This window comes from Lipotes vexillifer, unplaced genomic scaffold (assembly GCF_000442215.2).
Source record: "Lipotes vexillifer unplaced genomic scaffold, Lipotes_vexillifer_v1.1 scaffold331, whole genome shotgun sequence".
NCBI lineage: Eukaryota > Metazoa > Chordata > Mammalia > Artiodactyla > Lipotidae > Lipotes > Lipotes vexillifer.
In genome coordinates, this window is record NW_006774049.1 from 554,578 (window position 1) to 581,628 (window position 27,051).

General features: G+C 38.9%; 1 pseudogene; it reads left to right on the forward strand.

The window, feature by feature from the left end:
* LOC103071348 (metaxin-3 pseudogene) overlaps positions 1-16,518 on the forward strand; it is a 42,130-nt pseudogene extending 25,612 nt beyond the window's left edge.
* The last annotated feature ends 10,533 nt before the right edge of the window (positions 16,519-27,051 follow it).

The following is a 27,051-nucleotide window of genomic DNA, read 5'->3' on the forward strand; positions in this document are numbered from 1 at the left end:
ACACAGGTGGAAGTGTGAATCTGAGAGCTAATGAATACTGGAAATGTTCCCAAAAATTCACAGTTGGAGAACCAGTTGTCATGAATTACTTTTGTCTCAGCACCCTGTTCAGACGGATTACAAAATAGACTTAAATTTCAGGCTTCCCATAGGCATTCTTTTCTGGTCTTTGGACTCCAGTCTGAAATGGGGGTCACAGTATTTACTGTGGTTCATGGCAGGTGATACCTTCTACATTAAACTATCCAGAATCCATCCCCCCTCAGCCCACCTAGATTCGTGTGAATTTTGGAGAGAGCTATGGCTAAGTCTGTAATCATAACTGCACCGCAATCAACAACATACCACATATTCCCTCTTCTGGTCCTTGCACAGCTGTGCAGGTCTACATCGTGGTAAGAGTTTGGGTTTTTCAGAGAGACACATCTGGGCTGGAGTCTCAGCTCTTCTACTTATCAACTATGTGACCTTGGGCAAGTTATCTCATATTCCTGAGTCTCAGTTTCCTCATCTGTAAAATGGGGATAGTAATCCTTGTACCTTGCAGAGTTGTGAGGATAAAATGATATAATGTAAAGGGATTTGCCCAGTCCCCAGCACATGTTAAGTACTCAGTAAAAAATAGCTGCTACCATTTATGTCATAGCTTTGATCTGCTACCTGGTAGACCTTGGTAATTCACTGCATTTTCTTTGCAACTAATTAACAGTCTCGGATACCATTAAGTAAGTGCCTAGGTGGGACATCTCTCTAGTATGCTAATAGTAGTAGAAGAACACTGTTATATGCTTTGGTATTTCCAAATCTCTTACACTTACTACCTGCTTTGATCCCTGCAACATCTTTGTGAAGCAGCGTGGTTGTTCTTATACCCATTCTGCAGGTGAGTAGACTGTGGTTCAGAGCAGTTAAGGAGCTTGACCTGTCATGTTTTCTGTGGTAGACCCAGGTAAAGTTAGCAGCTATTTGTACTCTTGTATAGAACAAAGAAAAGAAATTTTGTCTCTATGCAGCCTTGTGATAGCCTTCTGCTCACAGGTGTCTTGGTCAGATGCCTGTATTTCACTCAGATCTGTGTTAATGTTACCCTGGACTCAGCTAGCTTAAGAAGCCTCTGGACCAATCCTTCTACCTGCCCTTCAAGTATATCCCAGAAAATAAGCCCCCATATTCTTCAGTGTAATCTTTATTAGAAGGTCAGTTGGGGGAAACAATACTGATGGAAATGTAACTAAAGAATGATCTTCCACTTCTCTCTAGTCTAAATACTTTTGTTAGATCAAGTGAAATCATCAAAGAGAGAGATTCAAAAAGACATGTTTCTTGGCTGTTTGTGAAGTTGTTTTTTTTGAATGTCTATCGGGCATTATTTCCTCAGTTTAATTGATTTGTGTTATAATAAAAATAGTCCTAGGGAACAAGTGTGCGGTTCTTATATCAATATTAGGACATGTCCATTAAATTCATTCTATCAGTGTTTGAATGGCTACATTTTGCTGGAAATGATGTAATAGTGAATAAGGCACAGTCCCTATTCTCAGACAGATAAACAGGCAAACACCACATAGGGTGATACGTGTACTGCAGTAAAAGCACCTGAAAGGGCCACTGGAAAGTTTGGGAATCCCTCAAACTACCCTGACTTGCGACCCCAGTTGCAATTTTGAGGTCTCCAAGGCCATCTCAGTTCCAGTGATTCACTAGGAAGGCTCACAGAACTCACTGAAAGTGGTTACACTCATAATTATGGCTTATGACAGCAAAGGATACAGATGAAAATCAGCTAAGGAAAGTGGTAAGATGAGGCAGAGCCCAGAGAGTTCCAGATGTGACGCTTGCAGTTGTCCTGTCCCTTTGGAGTCATGGGCAGTGTGGCCTTCTCCCATCAGTGATGTGTCACAATACTTACAGAATATTGTCCCGAGAGCGGCTTAGCAGAGTCGCGGTATGTGGTGTTTTTATTAGGCCTTAGTTCCATAGATACGGTTGACCGCCCGTGTGGCTGACCTTCATTTCCAGGCCATCTCGAGGTCAAACTGATACGTTGCAGCCCAAAACTTCCACCATAAATCACATTGTTAGCATGCACTCTTGAGTGTGGCCCAAGTCCTCCAAATAAACAAGGACACTTTTTATTTCGTTTTATTTTATTGGAGTAGAGCTGATTTACAATGTTGTGTTAGTTTCAGGTGTACAGCAAAGTGGTTCAGTTATACATATATTCATTCTTTTTCAAAATCTTTTCCCATGTAGGTCATTATAGAGTACTGAGTAGAGCTCCCTGTGCCATACAGCAGGGTCTTATTGGTTACCTATTTTATATATAGTAGTGTGTATATGTGTTAAACCCAGCCTTGATTTACCCCTCACCCCGGCCCCGCCGCGTTTCCCCTTTGGTAACCATAAGTGTTTGAAATCTGTGTCTGTTTCTCTTTTGTAAATAAGTTCATTTATATCATTTTAAAAATTAGATTCCACATGTGAGTGATATCATATGATAGCTGTCCTTCTCTGTCTGACTTAGTTCGCTTAGTATGATAATCTCTAGGTCCATCCGTGTTGCTGCAAATGGCATTATTTCGTTCTTTTTGACGGCTGAGTAATATTCCATGGTATATATGTACCAGATCTCCTTTATCCATTCCTCTGTTGATGGACATTTAGGTTGTTTCCATGTCTTGGCTATTGTAAATAGTGGTGCATTGAGCATTGGGGTGCATGTATCTTTTCAAATCATGGCCATTAGTGGGATTGCTGGATCATATGGTAGCTCTATTTTTAGTTTTTTAAGGAACCTCCATACTGTTCTCCATAATGGTTGCACCAGTTTACATTCCCACCAACGGTGTAGGAGGGTTCCCTGTCCACCACCTCCAGCATTTGTTTGTAGACTTCTTGATGATGGCCATTTAGACGGTGTGAGGTGATACCTCATTGTAGTTTGATTTGCATTTCTCTGATAATTAGTGATATTGAGCATCATTTCATGTGCTTTTTGGCCATCTATATGTCTTCTTTGGAGAAATGTCTATTCTGCCCATTTTTTTTTTAGATTTTATTAAAGTATAGTTGATTTACAATGTTGTGTTAATTTCTTCTGTACAGCAAAGTGACTCAGTTATACATATATATATATATATATATATATATATATATATTCTTTTTCATATTCTTTTCCATTATGGTTTGTTACAGGATATAGTTTCATGTGCTATACAGTAGGACCTTGTTGTTTATCCGTCCTCTATATAATAGTTTGCATCTGCTAATCCCAAACTCCCATTCCTTCCCTCCCCTATCCCCATACCCCTTGTTCTGCCCATTTTTTGATTGGGTTGTTTGTTTTTTTGACATAGATCTGTTTGAGCTGTTCATATATTTTGGAGATTAATCCCTTAAACAAGCACGCTCTTATCCCAGGACATTCCAAGGGTTTGGAGATTTCCTCCAAGGAGTCAAGGAGAAAGACCAGGTTCGGGCCAAGTTCAGTCTGTACTACACAGCTCTCACACCAGTTTACAACACTAGAGAAGACTTCCTGGAGGGGAAGATGTATAAATGGAGATCTGCAGGACAAGTAAGCGTTAGCTAGGGTCTTCCAGTCAACAGGAACAACTTATAACAAGGGCTCAGAAACAAGCGAAAGCAGAGATGATTTGCAGTGCTTCAGGATGTCTTGAGTAGAGGGTATGAGAGAGCAGGAGGCCAAGAATGAGCCTGGAGGAAACAACTGGGGACAGATCTTAGGGTGGCTCTGAAGCAGCATTGTGTTGGAATCAGCTTATGGGTTTGAGAGACTCATGTGCTAAATAGACCAGAATCTTGCAAGCTGTTGTTCAATAGTTATCATTAAAAATTCAGTTATGTACGGGACTTCCCTGGCAGTCCAGTGGTTAAGACTTCACCTTCCAATGCAGAGGGTGCGGGTTCGATTCCTGGTCGGGGAGCTAGGATCCCACATGCCTTGCGGCCAAAAAACCAAGACATAAAACAGAAGCAGTATTGTAACAAATTCAATAAAGACTTTAAAAATGGTCCACATCCTTGTGGCACAACAAATGTATTTAATGTCAGCTAATGCAGACTGTTAGAAGTGTGGCCACTGAGCATTTGATTTTAGAGGAAAGAATATCTAGACAGTATTTTTGAGAATAGCATAGCTGTGCTATTGCTTATCTGTTGGAGAACATCCCAGATTTGCTTACATTCTGTGCCTGTGATATTGAGTTTAAGGATTTGGGGGTGGGAGAATTATTAAACATTTTGCTTCTAATCTTGGAAAAAGTAGAAGTCTAGAAGTGTTAATAACGCACATGTCACTGTAACCTCCTCTACTGACAGGACTGGTTTATGCCAGATCGTTTTCTGGCACATAGGGAGTGGCTTTCACGGGTCGATAACTTTTTGTAAGATAGAAGACATCTGAAATTTTCATGTTTTCTTCCATAATCCCATCTCCAATATTTAAAATTTTCTACATTGTCAATACTGTGGCCCAAGAAATGTTTTCATTAGACTTTAAAACAATGCACAGGGCTTGAATTTTCTGTCATTTGACTTTAAAAGGAAGGTTGGTTCATAATATTTATCCTCTTATGTAAATTCTGGCATAAAAGTTTCATCTCTTCAAATATGTTGAAAGACAAAATTATTTTACACAATGTTTCTGCACATTTTATAATCTTAAGTTCTTATTTGAGAATGTAAAAATACAAGGTACAATAGACTTCAGCAGTCTTAGTTGAGTGCCAAGGATAATATAGAAAAGGAAGACAGTTGATAAATGAATTTATAGGGTTATAATCTTAAGACAGTAAAAATGTAGAAAGACACCAAAAAAATGGTCCACCTCAGAAAAACTTAAAAACAATTCAGTTATGTAAACTTACGACTAAATATATCATATTTTTAAAAGATGGTACTCAAGACTCATCACTGGTTGATTACTTTGTTTTGCTGTTTTCTGTGTTGCGGAGGTATCTACATGGTGGAAACTGTATACAGTAGTGTATTTGTATACATCTCTTCCCAGTTTGCTTTCAGTGACGTCACTTTGGTAACCTGAAATCAGCCGTAGTAGGAGTATATCTACGCCACAATAACTGGCAAGTGCTGAAACTCAGGGCCTTTGCCTCCTTCCAGGAGCTGATTGTTAAACGTTTACCAGCACAACAAGAATCATACTTCCAATGAGGACAAAAAGACACTGAGAGACACTCAGCTGGGAAGTGATGTAATAAACTTTGTTCATTGGGAAGATCATTTTGGTTTTTGAGAGGAGGTTTTTGAGATTTACAGGACAAGAGTGGATTCAGGAAGACTAGCTGCAAGCCATGACGCAGTCCTCCTTCATAAGGGCTCATGGGAAAAGTCTGTCTCTAGTCCCAGTACCAGGGACAGCTACACTTCACCAACTACACTTCACTATCTGGCTTTTCATCTTATGCACGCTATCAGTCTCAAAGCTTATCACCTTTCCTTTCCAGCTAGAAGTAGGAAACGAAATTTGTGGTCCAGCTCACAATTTTTGCTAAACCCTTTTTATGCCCTTACGCCAACTTCCTTTAATTTTCTCACTTTTATTTTTCTCTTTGACACAATGTTCTCATTTAAAATTTTTCCTAAATGTAGTCTCTGTATTCTAATACAAAATAGGCAATAACTAAATAGGTAAAGATTTAAAAGGCAGCCTATGACCTTCAAGGCTCACATTTATTAAAAGAAACACATCAACAAGTACTCCCAATTTTTTGTTGTTGAATGTCTTTCTTTCACTGGTTTTAGCTTGGGCTTGAGGTTTCTTCTTATAATCAGGCAAAAGGCAGGATACTTAACCCTCCATTAAATGTGAAAGGGCTTCGCTGAGAAAGTGAGCTACACAGTAGACTCCTGAAGGAAGAGCGAGCTGGTGGTGGTGTTCAGGACATTGACCTGACCTGCTTCCTGCTCTGTGGTTGCTCGCTCCATCCTGGGACAGGATGTGCAGTAGACATACCTGCTCATCTTTAGATGTCACTGGACCCTGATAGGAACTTTGCGGCCTTCAGGGGTTCATGAAGCAGGGATGCCTTTGAATTTATGACATGTGTCCTTTGGGGCCACCCTGGGAGGGAAAGAAACACATTGCCCTGTTTCCTTCCATGATCATATTTTATATCTGTTTTACACTTATCCTTTCGTTCATTCTTAATAATCACAACAACACTATAGATGGATATTTTTATCCCTGCTTTAGAGAGAAGGCAGCAAGGATTTGGAGCTTTTAAAGAACTTGATCAAGTGGAAGAGATAGGATTTGGTTTCACATTGCCTACCTCCAGCCCAGCCTTGTTCCTTACCTCAGTAAATCGCCCTCACAGGGTTCAGGTTCATCTTTGACCCACTCAGAAGGGGAAGGAAGGAGGGAGAGAGCCATGATTGTGAAGCTAAAAGGACTGGACATTTCAAAGCAATATATGTCAGATAGCAACCAACCTTGGGTGAAAGGACCCATCCTACTGAATTGTATCTTGGAGAAGCCTCAGTAACTTTTCCTCTATCTTCATTATCCTATTGTTTCTGACCAACAAAAATAGTTATGTTAATAATTAAGATAATGATAACAGCTAACATATATTGAGTGTTTAGTGTACGCCTGGCTGCGCTGAGGGCGTTCCTTGAATCGTTAACTAGCCCTCACCCCAGCCCTATGACAATGATGTAGATACTATTATCATCCCCACCTCACGGTTGAAGAATCTGACACTCAGAGAGCAAGTTGGGGAACTTGTACAAGGGTGCAGAGTTTGTAAGTGCTGAAGCCAGGAGATACCAAACTCCCAGCGCTGTCTTGCAAATTCCATTATGTGTCAAGGCACGGGGATGACCTATGGAGTTAAAAGCCACAGAAAGTTAAATGTGTCCTTCCTCATGATTATATTCTGAGGAATATTCTGTGTATAAATAACATCTGCCATCTCCACATTCACATAGAAACTACAGCATTCAATCTCATTATTCTTAAGAAAATAATTCCAGCTATTAGACTTGTTGGATTTCAGAAAGAGGCTGGTACCCCTTTTCACTTGCCCCCAAAGATGCACTGAAGTGTTAAATACAGTGTTGAAAATGATTTCTCTGTGTGTGTGTGTGTGTGTGTGTGTGTGTGTGTGTGTGTGTGTGTAGGCAGGGAGCAGGGGTGGGACGTGGGCTGGAAAAGGGGAGTAAAGGTTAGAGACAGTAGGGGCCCAGCTTAAACTGATCCATTCAGTTTGCAGTACAGGACTCAAGGAACACATCTGATCTTTTGTCTTAATTCCAGAACCGTTGTAAAGAGTTTCACTTGCATCCTGTAAATCAGACATTTCTATGAAACTTAATTTCATTCTGTGCTCCCCACTCCCAGCTATAATTAGAATAAGCACAGGCAACAAAAAAAGATACAGGTAGTCACAGGCTTGACATATATATTTACTGAGTTTCTAAACTAGTGTGGACAACCGAAACATTTCATTCGTCCTCTTGTTGCTTTCTGGGCAGCCCACATTCAAGCAATGAGTTCAGAGCTGGTATCTGGAAAAGCAGGGACTCTGAGACCACTTCACTGTGGCCCAGAGATAAAGCTTCTGATCCCCTCTGACTTTCCCTGAACAATGACCCTTAACGTAGTGATTCTCCTTTTTGGCACACTGCTTTTGATATATCATACCTTAGATAAAGAACAGTGACACTTTGGTTCTGTGCTGTAATGGATAATGCAGGGTTTTATTTGGGGTTTATTTTGAATAAGATTTTCCATTCTGGGGTATAATTGGGGGATGATAAGCAATAGTGACACTGTTAGAAATTCAAGCTTCCCTGATTTTATGATTTATTTCCTAAGGTCCTGAAATACAGAACACTTTCCCCATTGTGGTATACTTAGTGGACATGTGACTTAAAAAAAAAAAAAAAAGAAACTACGTACACACACAAACCAAAAACCAAAAAACCTCTTCACAGGTCTTGTGCAGTAGGAGGGGCTCAATTCACTCCGTCCATAATCTAAATATCTGCACTCTGAGGGCTGGGAGAATGCTGTCTCCCGCTTTCTAAACCCAATGCCAACTGCTCTACCTAGGCCTCCATCATTAATCCCCTGGATTTGGGCCACAATTTTTCCCCTATTCTGGGTCCCTTTTATCTATTTCCTGTCTCCTCTCCAGTCTCCTTGACCAGTATTCTCCCTGTGTGAACTCTTTAAAATGCAAATTTGACCTTGTCTTTCCCCTGGACAAAGCCCTTTAATTGCTTGGTTGCCTGAAATATAAAGTCTCACCTTCTTAGCATAGCATATAAGACCTTCCATGATACAGCCTTTGCCCTTTCTGGAACTTTTCTCCAACAGTCCTTGCCCTTTATTCCAGGTAAACCTGCTCACTGTGTATATGTTAGTTAATTTTTGTGGCAGTCCTATGAGGTTTGGGTCGTAATTCCCATCTTATAAATGGAGATAACTAGACTTTAGAGGGAGTCAATAAATTGTCCTAATGATGGCACTGAGATTCAACACTTACTGGCAGTAACATTTTTTAACCACTTTTTAATACTGCCTAATACTTCTACGTTTTGAAACTGTATAACTTAACTAAGAAACCTAGTGTAAGAAAACTATCCGTTACTCTACGCTTCCACCATTTGTGGGTTGGTTCTCATGCAAAAATAGGAGCAATTCATGGAGCCCTGGAACCTGGACTCAGGAAGGGCCTGGAACCAGGGAAAGGAAAAGCGCCAGAACTCAGGGAGGGCTCACTCGGTCTCTCACATGGCTACCTAGGGGCCATCATTATGAGTGACCTAAGAATGACCGCCCGCCGCACCAAAAGTTAAACGTTTAAATTTTCTTCTATAAATCAGTAGAATATAATTATTGAATTTGGTTCAGTTTAGCGTTCACGTCGTTAGTGAAGTTCATTCCAGATTTGGGGGCGGGTACGATTATATGAAGTCACTTATGTGCACATATACGTTCAAGGCAACATCATTAACGCTAAACATAGGAAACAGCTCTTCCTCCTGGTGCCAAAATCACCCCCCCACCCCCGCACTGGAGGAGCAGCGTGGTGGTCTCCTCTCATATCCAGTGTGGGATTCTGGGACTCCAGGATGGCCCCTTGGACCTCTGAGAATTTGTATGTTGGAGTTTTAGTCCTTTCCCCTAAACATTCTCCTGAAAAGCATAGCTTTTCTAACTCTTTGCAGATACTTTACACTTGGATGAGCATGAGAGTAGAGAAACCAAGTTTAAAGAAGACCAGACCTTGCATGAAGCCACTGGTACCTACAGGGACTGAGAGGGGTACTTGACCAGAAGGTGGATGGCCCGGGTGGCAGACTTGCCCCACCACAGTTGTGCCCAGTTACAGAACCACACTGCAGACACATGCTTTGGTCGTGCCAAAGCCTGGGGTCGTTTTCAGGCTAAGGTCACCCACTGTGAAGGCCATCTTTTCTCCTTCTGGTCTTCTTGCAACAGCTCCGGGACCCTGGAAGCTGTAAGCTCTGGTCTCCTCTGGGCAAGGGGAAGAACTTATGACTCCATGCCGGAGATAAGGGTGAAAGAGGACAGTCCAACATGAATGCAGAGTCATGTGTGATACCAAGACTTAAACACGTGATAGTTACACCTATATCAAAGCAAGTTAGTTTATTTTTCTGGGTCTTGGCTCTTATATCTGTAACATGGGGAGAATAATACCTTCCTTACAAGGTTAAGTATTAATTGAGAAAAAAATATAGCGTAGATTGCTTTGCAATGCATATAGCAAACACTTAATAGATGGGAGATGTGCTCTTTATTTGTTTTGGCTCCACCATGTTTTTATAAATAAAACGAGTGACTTGGGGCTTCCCTGGTGGCGCAGTGGTTGGGAGTCCGCCTGCCGATGCAGGGGACACGGGTTCGTGCCCCGGTCCGGGAGGATCCAACATGCCACCGAGCGGCTGGGCCTGTGAGCCATGGCCGCTGAGCCTGCGCGTCCGGAGCATGTGCTCCGCAACGGGAGAGGCCACAACAGTGAGAGGCCCGCGTACGGCAAAAAAAAAAAAAAAAAAAATGAGTGACTTGTAAAGCCCCAGAAGAACATGTTTATCATTGCTTCTGTGGTTGGTACCTTAGCTCTAAGTTCATTAGGAAAATAGGCTACTTATTAATAAGGAAACTGTCAATCTTCGCTTGTTTTTTCTGATTTTTAAGCACAGTGTGTTGCCATCAGTAGCCTGGCTGGCAAGAGAGGGAATGGGTTCCAGTTTTAGGTCTATCATTAAACACAGCAGCTGTGCGTGCTCTGAAAAGTGGTAGAACTTCTCTTTGCCCGAGCTTCCTCATCAGACATCTGGCCTGCATCACAGGGTTGTTGTAACCAATAGAAATCCTAGCTGTCTTCTGTGGGATAAACTACACATTTACCCTCATTGGAATTAATTCAGTTCTCCCCGTGATGAGAGTGGAAACAATTTTATTAGGATCCCTGAAGGTAATTCTACAAACATAAATGGAGCTTGTCAACTAGTCGTTGCTTAGTTGCTAGGATTTGCACGTTTGCAGAAATGAGTACTCCTAGATCTAAATTTCGTCTGCTGTTCGTTAACCAGACCGTCTCCCTTCATTACTCCTTAACGGGGAGCATTTCCTCTTGGGCGCTCACAACCACCACATTGGTGGGACCTCCAGCAGAAGGCAAGGAGGGGACCACTGTCTTCATCCTGCTTGTGGCTCATTTTTCTCATTCCTTAGAAAGTATGAAGTTGGGCTGGGCTACTTTCTCTTCCTGAGACGCTCATCACTGTTGTCACCATCGTCGTCCTGATAATAGTAATCATAAACAATAAGAACTACTCCCCAAAGCTGGGGTGAAATAGGGTCACATCTGTTTTTCAGTTAAATTCTGTTTGAGTTCTGTCTGTCAGAATAGCATGAAGTTTTGCATTTCTTCCTTCAAGGTCTCCCATCTCTGGAAGTTTCCAAGAACCACAAATTAGATTCTAGGAGAACAAAAGAATGTGGAAGTGCTCATAAGAGGGGACGTTCTTATTTTTACTTATTGCTGCCATACAGGGTTGCCACTGACAGCCAGTCCTAATGATGCTGGAAGCTGATGAACCAGATCTTGGTTCCTTTGAGAGAGCTGAACGTGCCTAATTTTTCAAGAGTGCCCCTTGCTTCCCTGAGGCTCCCGTGGTCACGGTTCTTGGTTCTTAGCAATTTCACTCATCCCAAGCCTTCTTCAGGTTCCCCATGAAAACCTCAAAGTCATGATGTTCATTTGATCTTAACATCATCATTCCTCCCCTTTGTTCCCCCATATCAGCTTCTTCCTGATATGCCAACTTGATAACGACTCATTCCTTAGTCACGGCGGTGCAGAACATAATTTATTTGGGGCTTATATCCTTTGCCAAACTAGTGATCAATCCTGCCAGCTGTCCTCCTGTGTTCTTACTGCCACCCTCAAATCTAAACCCTCATCACCTCTCATCAGGACTCCCTTAAGGACCTTCTGCCTGTGGGATAATAATCTTAAAAGCAGAGCTCCAGTCGTTTCTGATGACTCTCCCTTACTTGGGATCGTAGCATGGTATCCATATACCCTCCGTGCCTGGGCCCCCGCTTACCTGTTTGTGGGTTGATTCCCAGTTTCCCCACGTTCTGCATTCTAACCAAATTCAATAAACTCTGATTCCCAAACATCCAATATTTATCACATGCATGAATAAATGAATGAATAAATGTATAATCAGTCCCCTTCATTTCTTGTTTCTGGTCCTTTCTATTCATTCCTTTAGTCAACCATCTCTAGTTACTTCCGTCTCAAAACCCTACTGATTCTTCAAGACGCAGTATAAATATCCCCTCCTTTTTTTTTTTTTTTTTTTTGAGGTAGGTGGGCCTCTCACTGCTGCGGCCTCTCCCGTTGCGGAGCACAGGCTCCGGACGCGCAGGCTCAGCGGCCATGGCTCACGGGCCCAGCCGCTCCGCGGCATGTGGGATCCTCCCGGACCGGGGCACGAACCCGTGTCCCCCGCATCGGCAGGCGGACTCCCAACAACCGTGCCACTAGGGAAGCCTCAATATCCTCTCCTTTTTAAATCTTTCCCCGATCACATCAGCCAACCCAGTCACTCTCCCTCAGAGAGCTCTTTGATGGTCATATAGTACCCATTACACTCCATCATATTCTCCTGTGATTTTCCGTTCCCCACCCTTAGATTTAGTGTTCACTGAAAGGTGAAACCATGCCTTCTTCATCCTTGTAATCCACAATGCCTAGCCTACTGCCTTAATATGGAGTTGAATTAAAAGGAATGGTATTGCTTGAAATAATATCTCAATTTTGATTGATTTAAAATCAGCTCTTGGGACTTTCCTGGTGGCTCAGTGGTTAGGAATCCACTTGCCAATGCAGGGGACACGGGTTCGAGCCCTGGTCTGGGAAGATCCCACATGCCGCAGAGCAACTAAGCCCCTGCGCCACAACTACTGAGCCTGTGCTCTAGAGCCCATGAGCCACAACTACTGAGCCCACACTCCTAGAGAAGCCACCTCCATGAAAAACCCACGTACCACAATGAAGGGTAGCCCCTGCTCGTTGCAACTAGAGAAAGCTTGCACACAGCAACGAAGACCCAACACAGCCAAAATAATTAATTAATTAATTAATTAATTTTTTAAAAAATCAGCTCTTAAACTATTGGCTTAAAAGTGTGTGAGCATAATTACCTCTCTCCTGGGTCAGACTGTTATCTGTTAATATTCAACTGCTTTCCTTGGGTCTGTGTTACTTAATTGAGACTTACTGTGCACAAGGCATCATGGCAAGTGTTTATTAAGGATCATATAGAGTCCTCGCAGAGACCTTTTAAGGTAGGTACAATGTTATCCTCACTTTACAGATGTGGAAGCTGAAACTCAGAGAGGTTAAGTAAAATGTAAGGATCACACAGCTAGAAAATGGCAGAGTTGAGACTTCAGCTACAAAGGATGTGATCTTAGCCTTGATTATGTGATAAATCTTAACATCACAGATTTCGCCTGATACAACCTAGTTTTTCTTCTTAACCCACATTGACTTGATTATCCATGTTTCTTAATTTAACCTCTTGAAAATTAATTTCTGTTTTTAACTTGTTCTGTCTCTTGTGTGCATGAGTTGAGTCTTGTCCTAATCTCCTTTGGCTTGGATGCAGCCCTTGAGGAAGTGATGCTATATCTTAATGTACTCAGCTGTTCACTGAAGGAGATGAAGCCGTAGATGTTTCCAGTGGCAGCTGTCTGCAAACCCATGCCATGTTTAAAAACAAGCTTAGAAAACTAGGCTTCTGGGGCCAGGGAACCATGTGTAATTTCTTATAAGGTGGAAAATACTTTGGGAAGCCCAAGAGGGAGAGGAAATCCTTTCACCTTGCTTCTGCTGGAGCTCCAAAATCCTTATAGTTTTCCAATTACAAAAGCAGATTTTTCCTCTGAAATTCACAAAAGAGTTTGTGGTAACTATGAATTGATGCAAAAGCACGCTCAAATAATTTTCATGATCATAGTGCTTGCTTTCCATAAATTTGATGTGCAGTAACCTCTAGCAATGACACTGTTGTTTCAAAATAAGCAATCAAATTGATTAAAGAAACATTTATTGAGCTGCTACTATATGCCTATCTTAGATTGTGGTTGGGGCATGTTCTAGGCTTCCTAGAATCAGGATATCAAAAGCATGGCAAGTTCTCAATGAATATGTGTTAAGTTGAAATCAGTATGGCCTTGAAAGTGAAGTGTTTTCACTTAAATAGCCTTTATAATTTTACATAAAAAATGAGAAAGGTAGACTAGATAATCCTGAGGTCCATTTCGGTTTTTAAACAACACAACAAAAAAGTACTTGCAAAATTGGTTCTATACTTTGGTGACCTAATCAAGCAGGCCATATGGAATTCATAATTCTACGAAATATATATACAAATATATATGATGCAGGATGATGAATTAGCCATGAAGATGATTCCAATGTAGTAAATAGGGTCATATACAGGTTCTAGTCAACAATATATACATTAAACAATCAGTGAGAATATACAGTGGTAAAAATATATCATTTAGTATGGTAAGGAATAAACTTAAATGAAGTGTGCAGAATCTATATTGGGAAAATTATAAAGCTTTACTGTGGGATGTAAATAAGGTGAACAAGTGGAAAGATCTGATGTGTGCTAGGATAAGAAGTCTCAATTTAGTTAAATAAATATTATATATAAGTTGAACCCCAATTGGACTCTTTTTGGTAATATGATTAAGTTAAAGGTGACTTCTAAGGATGGTATATTTGAGACTATTTTGGTATTTTTGAAAAAAAGAGTAATGACACTGTATGTCCCCCCACCCCAACAAACATCATACTGTATTATAAAGTTATAAAAATCAAAAGAGTTTAGTATTGGTATCAGAAAGGACAGATAGATCAGTAAAATAGAAAGGGAATCCTAAAAACCATACATTGTAATAATTTAGTATATAATTTCAAATCAGCAGGTGCACTAGGCTAGGCTAGACCAGGTAACAAAGTATCCTCAAATCTCAATAGATTGATACAACAAAAATTTATATAATGCAGTCCAGTACAGATCACCGGCCGGGGAAGGGAAAGGACTTTGCTCCAGAGTCATTCATGGATCTAGGCTGACAGAGTTTTCACTATCTTGTAGGTGAAATATTTAAAATATATGGCGTGCATGATTGCAGAGGTTTCCTAATGGAAACCTCATAGCTGCTCTTTAAATGCTTTGCCTGGAAGTAACAAACTTACAGAACTTGTGACCTGCCTAATTGCAAAGGGCTGAGAAATCGAGTAGGCTATGGATATTTTGCGAGGAATAGATGTCTCTGCCACACTGAAGAATATATGGATTGTTTCTAATGGTATATGGGCAGGTGGATTCAATATTTTGATTAACGTTTTCAGATAAACTAAAGCCAGATAATCTGTTACTAGCAAAAATGCATTACGGGAAAGGCTAAAGTAAGTTTTACAGGCTAAAAGGACATGACAGCAGATGAAACTTGGATCTACAGGAAGGAATAAAGAACATAAAAAATGCTAAATATGTGGGTAAAAATTACATTTTTTCTCTTAGTTTCTTTGAAAGACAGCTGATGGTTTAAAATTGTCAACAGTGCATTGTAGGGTTTATAACTTATGTAAATGTAAAATATATGAGAGCAATAGGCAAAGGAAGGGGATTGAAAGGATTTATACTGTTACAAGGTGCTTATATTTTATATGAAATGCTACAATATTAAGTATAAGTTGACTACGATAAATTAAGGATGCATTTTTGTAAACCTTGAGTAACCACACAAAATGTATAGCTAAAGGACAATAGAGAAATTTTAAGAGGGCTACTAAAATCAATTCAATTAACCAACAAGAAGGCATAAAATTAATAACAGAGGAAGATCTGCAGCAAAGAGATGTGACAAATAGAAAAAAAATAGCAAAATCATAGACTTAAACCCAACTGTATCAATGCCTATATTCAATATAAGTGCCAAATAGAGAAAGAGATGATCAAACTAAGTAATAAATGCAAGACCCAACTCTATGCTATTGACAAGGCATGCATATTAAATACAAAAAGGCAGAGAGCTTGAACATAAAAGAATAGAAAAAGATATACAATGCATAAGAAAGCTGGTGTGGAGCAAAGGTCGGCCCCGGCAAGATGGCGGCGCCCTTGGAGCTCAGGCTTACGCCAAATTTTCTGGTGCACCCCTGAAAGTCAATGTCATAGATAACACCTGGAGAGGTTCAAGAGGAGATGTACCAGTTTTGACAACTGAAGACAGTATTGTTTCTCAGCCGGCAAAAATACTAAACTTTTTAAGAAAACAGAAATATAATGCCGATTATGAACTGTCAGCAAAACAAGGGGCAGATACACTAGCTTACATTGCTCTCCTCGAAGAGAAGCTTCTTCCTGCAGTGCTTCACACATTCTGGGTTGAGACTGACAATTACTTTACTGTGACAAAGCCATGGTTTGCTTCACGAATGCCTTTTCCCTTGAGTTTGATCCTGCCTGGAAGAATGTCTAAGGGAGCACTGAATAGGATTCTCCTGACCAGGGGAGAGCCTCCCCTCTACCACCTCCGGGATGTAGAAGCTCAGATATACAGAGATGCCAAGGAGTGCCTAAATCTTCTGTCAAACAGACTGGGAACATCTCAGTTTTTCTTTGGAGATACGCCTTCTACTTTGGATGCCTATGTGTTTGGTTTTCTCGCACCTCTTTATAAAGTATGCTTTCCTAAAGTTCAGTTACAAGAACATTTGAAACAGCTCTCCAACCTGTGTCGCTTTTGTGATGACATCCTAAACAGTTATTTTAGGCTTAGTCTTGGAGATGGATGACAATCTTCGGCAAAGCCCTCAACTTCCTCCTCGGAAACTGCCAACACTTAAATTGACTCCAGCAGAAGAAGAAAGTAATTCCTCACAACGGCTATCACCCTGACAGTCTTCATGCTTTGTGTCCAAAGTCATATAAATTGTTGCAGTAATCTCTTACACTAAGTGTGTGAAGGCAAAAAGAAAATTCATGAATAGGTATAAGGAAGACTCTAAAACAAAAGAAACTTTCTATGACAGCAGTTTCTTTTTAGTTAGGAAGCTCGTGTTTTAGCTTGGCAATGCACTTTAAATAACATCAAGGTAAATGCTAAATGAACTTGGGGAAAAAAGAAAACACGTTGTACTGTAAATAAAAAACCTGCCTTAACCTTGGCAGACATTTGCCTTTGGTTCACATGTTGCTGGCCCAAAGCTACACTTCTGTTCTGAATGTGCACTGTTAGTTTATTCAAGTTAATTTATTAATTTAGTATCCTTAGACCAGTCTAAATATCTAATATGTGGCTCTTTGGCTGAAGCCTTTTTTTCTTCTGTTTAGAAATCTGATGCCTATTTTAGATGTTAGGAAAAATACATTATTCTAATATTCCATTTACTTCAATAGAAAAGCCTGTATTTAACTTTAAAAAGCAATGAGGAATGTGTTTTTTAATTATGCTCTCATAAGTCTAATCTTTGGGGGAGTTACTACCATACATATAAATATTAAAGATGGTTACATATAAAAAAAAAAAAAAAAAGAAAGCTGGTGTGACTATGTTAATATTGGACAAAGTAGGCTTGGAGATAAGGAGTATTATCGGAAATAAAGAAGGACATTTTACATTAATAAACTGGTGAGCTTATTAGGGAGACTTAATAATCCTAACTGTGTATGGACCTAATAATAGAGATTAAAAATACATGAAACTAAAGCAATCATATCTAAAGGGAGAAAGAGAAATGCAAATTATACATGGAGAATTTAAACTTTCTCTTTCAGCAAGTTATATAACAAGAAAACAATCAACAAATTGTGTATCATCAACTTTAGATGACATCTAAAATAAAGCACAAAAATTACCAACATTTACAGAAATAAATAGAAAATATGTGTATCTCTATATCTTTTACAAGAATTCATTTAAAAAACTTCCCCCCAAAATATCTCAAGCTCAGATGGTTTCAGTGTTAAATTCTATCAACTATTTCAGGAAGTATTATTCTTATATAAACTCTTTTAGAAAAGGAATAAAGAACACTTTCCTACTGATACTTAAGGCAACATAACCCCAATAACAAAACCTGGCAGAGATACTACAAGAAATGAAAATAATAGAATAATAAGCCTCATAAATATAGATGTGAAAATCCTTGACAAAATATTGGCAACTGAATACAAAAATATATGAAAAGGGTAATATCACATGACTAAGTGAGCTTTATCCCAAGATTGCAAGACTGAGCTACCACTCAAAAATCAATCAGTGTAATTCACAGCATTAATAGCAAAATAGAGCAAAGCCACGTAATGATATTGATAGATGCAAGAAAATCATTTGTCAAAGTTCCTCCATTTATGAAAAAAATTTCTCAGTATGGGAATAGAGAGGAATTTTTCTCAGTCTGTTGAAGGGATCTACAACAAAACAAAATAATAACAGCCAACATCATACTTTGTGGTGAAAAATTGAATGCTTCTCCCCAAGATCAGGAACTAGACAGGGTATCTGCTCTCACGATTTCTACTCAGTTTGGCACTAGAGGTCCAGTGCAATAAAGTAAGTAAAACCGTAAAGGTTGGAAAGGAAGAACTGTCTTTACTTTTAGGCAACATGATGGTTTATGTAGAAAATACTGAGGAATCAAAAAAAAAAAAAAAAACCCATAAAGATAATATAATAAGTTTGTAGGATTCAAGGAAAATATATAAAAATCAAATGAATTTCTACATATCAGTAGCAAAACTGGAAAATAAAATCAAGAAAAAATCCATTTATAGTAGCATTAAAACATAAAATATTTAGAAATAATTACGAGATACATTAAATCTCTCTACAGATGACTATAAAACACTGCTGAGAAAAACAAAAGAAGACCTAAATAAATGAATGTTTTGAATCAGAAGACGACATACTTTTAAGATATCTATTGCCTCTAGATTGACCCATAGAGTTGATAAAATCAAAATCAAAATCCTCACAGACTTTTTGGTAGAAGTTAACAAGTTGATTCTAAAATATATATAGAAATTCATAGGACCTAGAAAAGCCAGAGAAATCTTGAAGAACATTTTGGAAAACTCACATTACCTGATTTCAAGACTTACTTACAAAGGTTACGGTAATCAAGATGGCATGGTCTTGACATAAGAAGAGAAAAATTCATCAAAGGAACATAACATAGAGTCCAGAAATAAGCACACACGTAAATGGTCTTGATTTTCAACAAAGACCAAGACAAATCAATGAAGAAAGGAAGAGCCTTTTAACAAATGCTGCTGGAATAACGGGGCAACGGTGCTGAAACAAAAATTAACCTCAATCCCTACCCCACGCCACGCTTAAAAGTTAATTTGAGGTGTATTACAGACGAAGTTGAGAAAGCTGTAATTCTAAAGGAAAAGAGAGGTGAAAGGTACTCATGACCATGTAACAAAGGACATGATTTTTAGATACTGGAAGGACCTAGAATCAATTCTCTCCACATTATAGATGAGAACACTAGCTCAGAGAGGTAATAGTTTGCCCAGCATCACACTGATAGTGCATCCTGGTACCACATTAGTATTCTCATTTCATTTCTTCCTACATTTTAGGATTTTTCCAGAAAGCTAATCTTAACAGTTGTCAGGGTAACCTGACAATACCCCAAGTTCAGTTGTGACAGTTTATTGTCTGCATTCAAATCTAAGGCTACAACACATCAATCAAAATATAGAGTCAGACATAAATTAAAATTTCTGTTCTGATATACAGAGACAAAGTACTTGAGAATAGGAGTGCTGGTGCCTCATATCTGATCCATGGGACATGATCTGTCAATTAAAGGACCATTCAACAAATATACACGGAACATCCCCTTCATGTCAGGGAGTCCCTGAGATAAAACAAGTGGTAGGGCTTCCCTGGTGGCGCGGTGGTTGGGGGTCCGCCTGCCGATGCAGGGGCCGCGGGTTCGTGCCCCGGACCGGGAGGATCCCGCGTGCCGCGGAGCGGCTGGGCCCGTGGGCCATGGCCGCTGGGCCTGCGTGTCCGGGGCCTGTGCTCCGCAGCGGGAGAGGCCACAGCAGTGAGAGGCCCGTACCGCAAAAAATAAAAATAATAAAACAAGTGGTAAAACATTATTCTAATCCAGAATCTGTGGCTGCTTCTTTAAAAAGTTATTAGGTGATAACTTTATGAAAAACACTTTATGTACGTGATTTAATTTAATTTACTCCCTACAAAACTCTGGTTGGTAGGGATTGTTTCCTCCATTTTATAGGAGAAAGCTGATGCACTGAATGGTTAAATTACTTTTTCCACGGTTTTAAGATTACTAGGTAGTTGTCTCAGGATTTAAAGTCAGATTTGCTTCATTTCAGAACTCAAACTGTTAACTTCTCTGCAATGTTGCCTTGTATTACTACTACTAATGACTACTGGTTATTGAATTACACTTATGCCAGGCCCATTAAACTATGTCTTATATATACATTTATATATATATATATGCGTGTGTGTGTGTATATGTATAATAATTTATCATCTACCATATATGTGTCGTACATATACTTTAATTGCCCAACATCTCTGTTCCCTGTAGAATAGGTTTACTATTCTTAAAACAAAGATGAAACTGAGGTTCAAAGAGGTTAAGAACTTTTCCCATAGTTAAATAGCTAGTAACTTGTATGCCTGGGATTTGAAACTGGATATGTTTAGAACGAAATTCAATGTCATTGCAAATACAGGTGACTTCCCTGTATTTGAATCTACCGACTCTGATGGCACTGAACATAGTGCTTGATGGAACCTGACCAACTGAGGAAAACCAGATCAAGGCACACTTTCCTGGATTTTGGAGAAATACACTCCAGTGCAATGACCTGGCTTTCAAGATTGAGCTTTCTCTGGACAACAAGCAAACTGTGCTCATCACCTGTACAATGCCAGACACATAGGCGTAATTAGAAACATTCGTCTAATGTGATGACACACGTGTATATGGTAGTCTAAGGAGTTGAGATTACCAAAAGGCTCGCTCTGTTTAGTTTTATCTAGCTATTTAGCAGACAAAAGTAAATGAATGCAGCATGCCTAGGCTATCAAACCAATCTCTTAATTACAAAGCACTCAAATGTGTGTTATTTTTATCCTTTTCCTTTTCAATACAGGTCAGTGGCTCCAGTAATGCTGCCTGATAAATTAAAATTTAAAATTTATGTTCGCATGCCCTCAGAAATCCAGTTCTCATTTTAATTTAAAACAGAGGTTCTTTTCTGTCTCTCTCCCTTTTTTTTCCTCTTTCAGGGACTTTTCCTATTTGAAAGCAGTCAAGTGTGTATTATCATTATGCTGGCAGTTTCTGAATGATTTTGGAAAAGATCAAAGTCCTTTGTTAATTGCTAAGTATAAGATATTTAATCATTTCATTGTGATATATGGGGTGAAAACAGAATATGACAGCCTCCTCTAAAATTAATATAATGGTAATAAGCAGATGAAATAGCAAAATATGTTAAGATTTCCAAATGTTAAATCAACATAGATCGTGTAAGAGTTTCTTAAACTCAGTAACTTACTTGCCTTTTCACTTAGGAGATTGTGAAATTTGTTCAGTTGACCTTGAGAGAAAAATGTACAAATACATACCTCTTTGTTGGATCAATTACATTGCAATAGAAAGAGGATGTTATTTTGCTCTTCACAGAATCAAGAGCTATTTTGTAGACCAACAAGAAGTTATATCACTAAGAGTTCTTTCCCTCCTACTGTCAGCAGTCAGGAAACAGTTGGCTGGGAATGTTTTACACGTCCTCTGCTTTCTTGTATTTTTAGTTTTGATATTTGAATCTGTGTAAGTGAAAGCACACTCACCACAGTATACTAAATCCCAAGTGGATTTCCATTTTTCTTCACCAGAAACTTTATATGAAAGCTTGGAGTGTCTTAAAAATAGGTTTGGATCCACTTAGTTTTGTGGCTTAATGGGCCAGTGGTTGTTGTATTATGACATCTGTAGGAATTTACCTAGATCAGACAGTGGTTGACTTTTAGTATTTCTTCCACTGGGTTGATCTTGGATCTCTGTGGATGCAGAGAAATAGGCGTTCATAAATAAAGTGACCATTCATTCCTACAGCCTTGTCTCCAAGATTCAGACTCTCAGGTCTTTAATCTTAATCCCCATGTTCCTTAAGGGGATAATAATAGGATTTATCTCAGAGGGTGGTTTTCAGGATTAAATAAGATAATGTATATAAAGCAGTTAGCTCAATACCTGGAACTTATTAACTACCCAGTAAAGGTTAAGTATTATTGTTAATAATAGTTTGAACAATACCTTTTGTGTTATACCATTATTATAACTTTCTAGGTATTTTCACATCTATCATTTCAGATACTTCAAGTTGAAATAAGAAATTTGTTCTCTGCTGGGATTATTTAATTGGTTTAGACTCAAGTGTAGAAAAATGAGTTAAATACTATACGGCATTAATTAATGGAAATGAAAAAAAAATAGCATTTCAATTTAACTGGAGTTCTCTGCTTTTAACTTGCAGGAGAAAGAGAAAAAAGTGAGGAAATACGCTCAGATAAAGACTTACTTAAAAAAATAGATTTTATAGAAATGCACTAAAGGCAAGATAGAGTTATTCAGTACTGCTCTATTTCACATCCTCATTCAAAATACTAGTCAGTGCAAATCGCTGTTTACCATAAATGTTGGAAGATTAATCCACTTATTTTTTCATTCAGCCATCACTCTTCAACGCTTACTGTGTGCCCCATGTTGGAGGGCCCTAAGTGGTCAAAGATACATATAATTGTGTCCATTTTTCTCAACTGTTAAGTTAGGAAGGTAGAATAATGTATTTCTTTAAATGTTTCCATAGTAAAAGGTAATCCAAAAGTGTTTTCAAGATAGCCTTATTTAATGAGAAATGAAATTAACAACAACTTTCCTCTATCTTCAAAATTCTAAATGAGGTTTTATTATAATTAGGGCATGGAATAGGGTTTCCATTAAGTGAATGTTGTCTAGACTTTTTTTAGAACAATCACATTTAAATTAAGAAGCAATATTTTTTAAACACTGTAGAATCATTTGATGAGGCCACAGTACCTAAAATAACACTCAAAAAACAAACACTGAAATAGAGAAACAGTAGTTTCTGTAAATATGAAATAGGTTTGTGCAAACTGTTTTGTAATTAATTTAAAAAACAGCCTTACTGATATTTATATATTTGAATAATTGCCTTTTCTTTCAAAGTAATCGTTGTAAAAAACACTAAATCCCAATGATATATATATATTATTCCAAATTGTATTTGAAAAATCTTTCAAAGAATTGAGCATATTACATTAAAAGAAATTCTCATTGGTGGCAAATTTTCACTCTTTGGGCTCAAAGTAATCTGCAACTAACATTTTAAAATAATATATAACTAATATATATGCTGCCATACTTGAGAAATTACTATAAAGTAACACCATAAACCTGCAGCTAACGTTTAAAAATAATATATAACTAATATGTGTGTTACACTGAGGAATGATTCAGAATAGTTTAAAAATAGAATAATATTACAAATATTCATCTTTTTTTAACCTGTATTTAAAAATATTATTTACATTTAATCTTTAATTTCTCTGTGATTTTTGTTGCATGGCAAGGCTGTATCATCTTCCTCCTAAATTGTTATTTTCTGCTCCCAGAGAGTTTACTAGTTATCCTTTTGTTACTGGTTTAAAATGCTCCCTATAGTAGAGACTTTAGGAGGAAACTGTCTAGCTCATGATGGTCACAGTTCTCTGAAAACGGCCCCCCAAGCCGTAGAAGGGAACCACTGTGTCCTCACAGCCTGCGCCAATCCTATTTCTCCTGGGAATTTGGAATGGGGACTGAGAGGTGATTGATCCCTGTGTGTGCCTGGAACTGAGAACCTCTAAATGGGACCTGAGGGCGCCTCTGTGCATGGAGAAGGAGGTCTGTAGAAAGAAAAGAAGAAAGCAGATGTGCACAGGCAGACAGTGGCGAGAGGCCCTGTAGTGGCAGTTAGAGGAGGGGATAAAGTGAATCAGAGAGAGAAAGACACACATCATATGGTATCACTTACATGTGGAGTCTAAGAAACATGGTACAGTTGAACTTACCTACAAATCAGAAATAGGGTCGCAGCTGCAGAAAACAAACCTATGGCTACCAGCAGGGAAAGGGCAGAGGGGAGGGATAAATGGGGAGACTGGGACTGACATATACACACCACTATATATAAAATGAATAACGGATAAGGACCTGCTGTATAGCACAGGGAACTCTACTTAGTACTCTGCAATGGCCTATGTGGGGAAAGAATCTAAAAAAGAGTGGATATACGTATATGTATGATAGATTCACTTTACTGTAGACCTGAAACGAACAAACCATAGTAAATCAACTATACTCCAGTAAAAATTTTTTGAAAACATGGTAGGGCTTCCCTGGTGGCGCAGTGGTTGAGAGTCCGCCTGCCGATGCAGGGGACGCGGGTCCGTGCCCCGGTCCGGGAGGATCCCACATGCCGCGGAGCGGCTGGGCCCGTGAGCCGTGGCCGCTGAGCCTGCGCGTCCGGAGCCTGTGCTCCGCAATGGGAGAGGCCACAGCGGTGAGGGGCCCGCGTACCGCTCCCCCCCCCGCAAAAAAAAATATGGTAAGGCAATTATACTCCAATAAAGATGTTAAAAAAAAAGTCACTCAGTTCCAGTCACTGTGAAGTCTCTGCCTTTAGGTGACAGAAGTTCCAGTCACTGTGAAGTCTCTGCCTTTAGGTGACAGAAGAGTAGCTAGTGGTAAAATTTCACCTTCTTGCTCAATTGAACTAGGATTAAGTTTTCTTTATCTGTATACAAGAAGTGTACTGACTAATTATGTTCCCCCCAAATTCCTGTCAATCTGGAACTTGTGCATGTGACCATTTTTGGAAATAGCTTCCTGAGTAGAGGTGATCAAGTTAAGAAAGGTTGTACTGGAGTAGGGTGGACCCTAATCCAATGACTAGTGTCCTTAAAAGAGGAGGGAAATTTTGACACCGACCTACGGGGAGAATGCCATGTGACTTTGGAGGCAGAGATTGGAGTGATGTGTTTATAAGCCAGTGAACACGAAGGATTGCCAAAAACCTGCAGAAGCTAGGAAGAGGTGAGGAAGTCTCCATCCCTACAGCTTTTAGAAAGAAAATGGCCCTGCTGACACTTTGATTTCAGATTTCTGTTCTTCAGAGCAGTGAGACAATACATTTCTGTTGTTACAGCTACTCAGTTCATGATAATTTGTTACAGAAACTCTAGGAAACCAGTAAACTAATAAAATACCTTTAACACACACTAAAGTCTAGTTGTTAGTTCTGTTTAATTGGTATGTCTGCTTATTTCTTGAGAACATCACATTGCTTTCATTGTTTCTGCTTCTTAATATATTAATATATGGTTGGGTAATTTTCTCTCAGTATTCTTCAATATTTTCTTGACTATTAATAGTTGCTTATTATTTTGCAACATTAGACTCACTTCGACAGCATCCAGGGAGCTTTTAAAAAACCTTAAGTGGTTTGATGAGCTTTTCTTTAGCTTCTTACTCTTAATTTTTAAGATTATTTCATTGTGGTCAGAGAGAATGGCACATACAGTTCCTACTTTAAGGAATTTATTAAGCTTTCTTTATGGCCTGGTATTTGACAGTTTTGGCATATATTTTTCAGGTATTTGAAAAGAGGACGTATCTTCTCTCGAAGGACACAAACTAGACTCGTTACTGGTAAGCATATGATTTATTCAAATCCTACTGTATCCTTATTTCTTATTTCCGCAGTCTATTAAAAACAGTAAGGTGGCTAAATATCCCCCAATATGACTGTGAATTTTGCCAAATATCCTTTAAATTTTGGTTTATGTATTTAGATGTTTTGTCATTTAGTGCATAATATTTATGGCATTTATTTTGGATTTTGCTGTTTAATGACTAGGAGACATTTATCTTTGCTTGATTAAAGGCTCCTTGGCCTGAATTTCACTTTGTTTTCAATTATTATCATCAGCGTCCCTCTTTTTTAACATTTGTTTATCTTTGTCCATTCTTTAATATAGATTTTCCATGTTATATTGTTTTCAATTACCAAAGAAATGTACCCTTGTTTTGAAAATTCAGACAAAATGGGAGTATGTGGGGAAAAAATCTGAAAATTTCCAATTCATCAACCATCCACTGCATCCTCCATTGCAGTGCTAATCATCTCCCCCAAATAAATAATATTAAGAATTTGGCGGGTATCTTTTGAGGTAACTTTCTATTTATTTACTACTATATATTTATCACTTTATCTAGACAATTATAAATTAAAAATAAAATCAGGAACGTATTATATACAAATTATAAATTTACAAGTTTACATTATAAACAGTAAACACAGAAGTATGAGCTTTTACATGCTTTTAGTCACTCTGCTTCCACTTCCATGTGGTATGAAGGAGCTAGAGGCAGACCAGGTCTCACCAAAACCAACTTTGACAGCTGCATAAAATATAGAAATTATTTCTTAGAAACCAGAGGAGAAGAATTTAGACAGTATGAACTGCAGGCCCCAATTCTTCAGAGAAGGGGAAACCTCTAGCAGGTGATCCAACTTCTGTAGCTTTTACCCTTTGGACAGTTGCTAATTTGGGGAATAACCAGGCAGCTGAGAATGTGGAATTCTCACCTACAAAGGACCACTTCTGGGGAGTGAAGTTTTTATATAGACTTGCTGGGGTCCTAAGCACTTTGCCAACTGAGGGGTACAGACTTGTGATTGGAGAGGGTTTTCCAGTAAATGGGTAATTTTTCTTTTAGGACACTTGCTGAATGTTTGATCTGGTGATTTGCTTTTCCGAAAGTCATTTCATAATAGTAATATAAGTTAATTGTACTTGAGTGGGTGATGCGTTTGGTGCATAAGACGCTCAGATAGACCCTGCTCAGGGCTTTTTATCACCCAGCAAGATCCTATGCCATAGAGGACTTAGAGGTAATTTTGTTCCCTTTATTCATTGGCACTGCTTTGCATTCCTTCTGGCAATGCATGAGAATGGTGATGGTTTGTTCTACTATGCCATAAATATCGTGTGGTTCCAATGTGCCCTAAGTGGTATAATAATGATCAGGTACTATATGTACAGAGCTGCATCTGTGATAATATAGTGATACAGTTTGTGGACACGTGCTGTCACTTGCCTTTTGCATCAAAGACCCAAGGGGCTACGGTCTACCACAGTTGAACACAGGATCTTCTTATAATTAAACAAACAAACCCAGTTGTCTTTATTTATAGTTTTTTTCCCTTTCTATTTTCTATTTTTTCGCTTTTCACAAGGACTCAGATTTCAGATTGACTGGTTAAGATTGCTTTTTTTTTTTTTTTTTTTTTTTTTTTTTC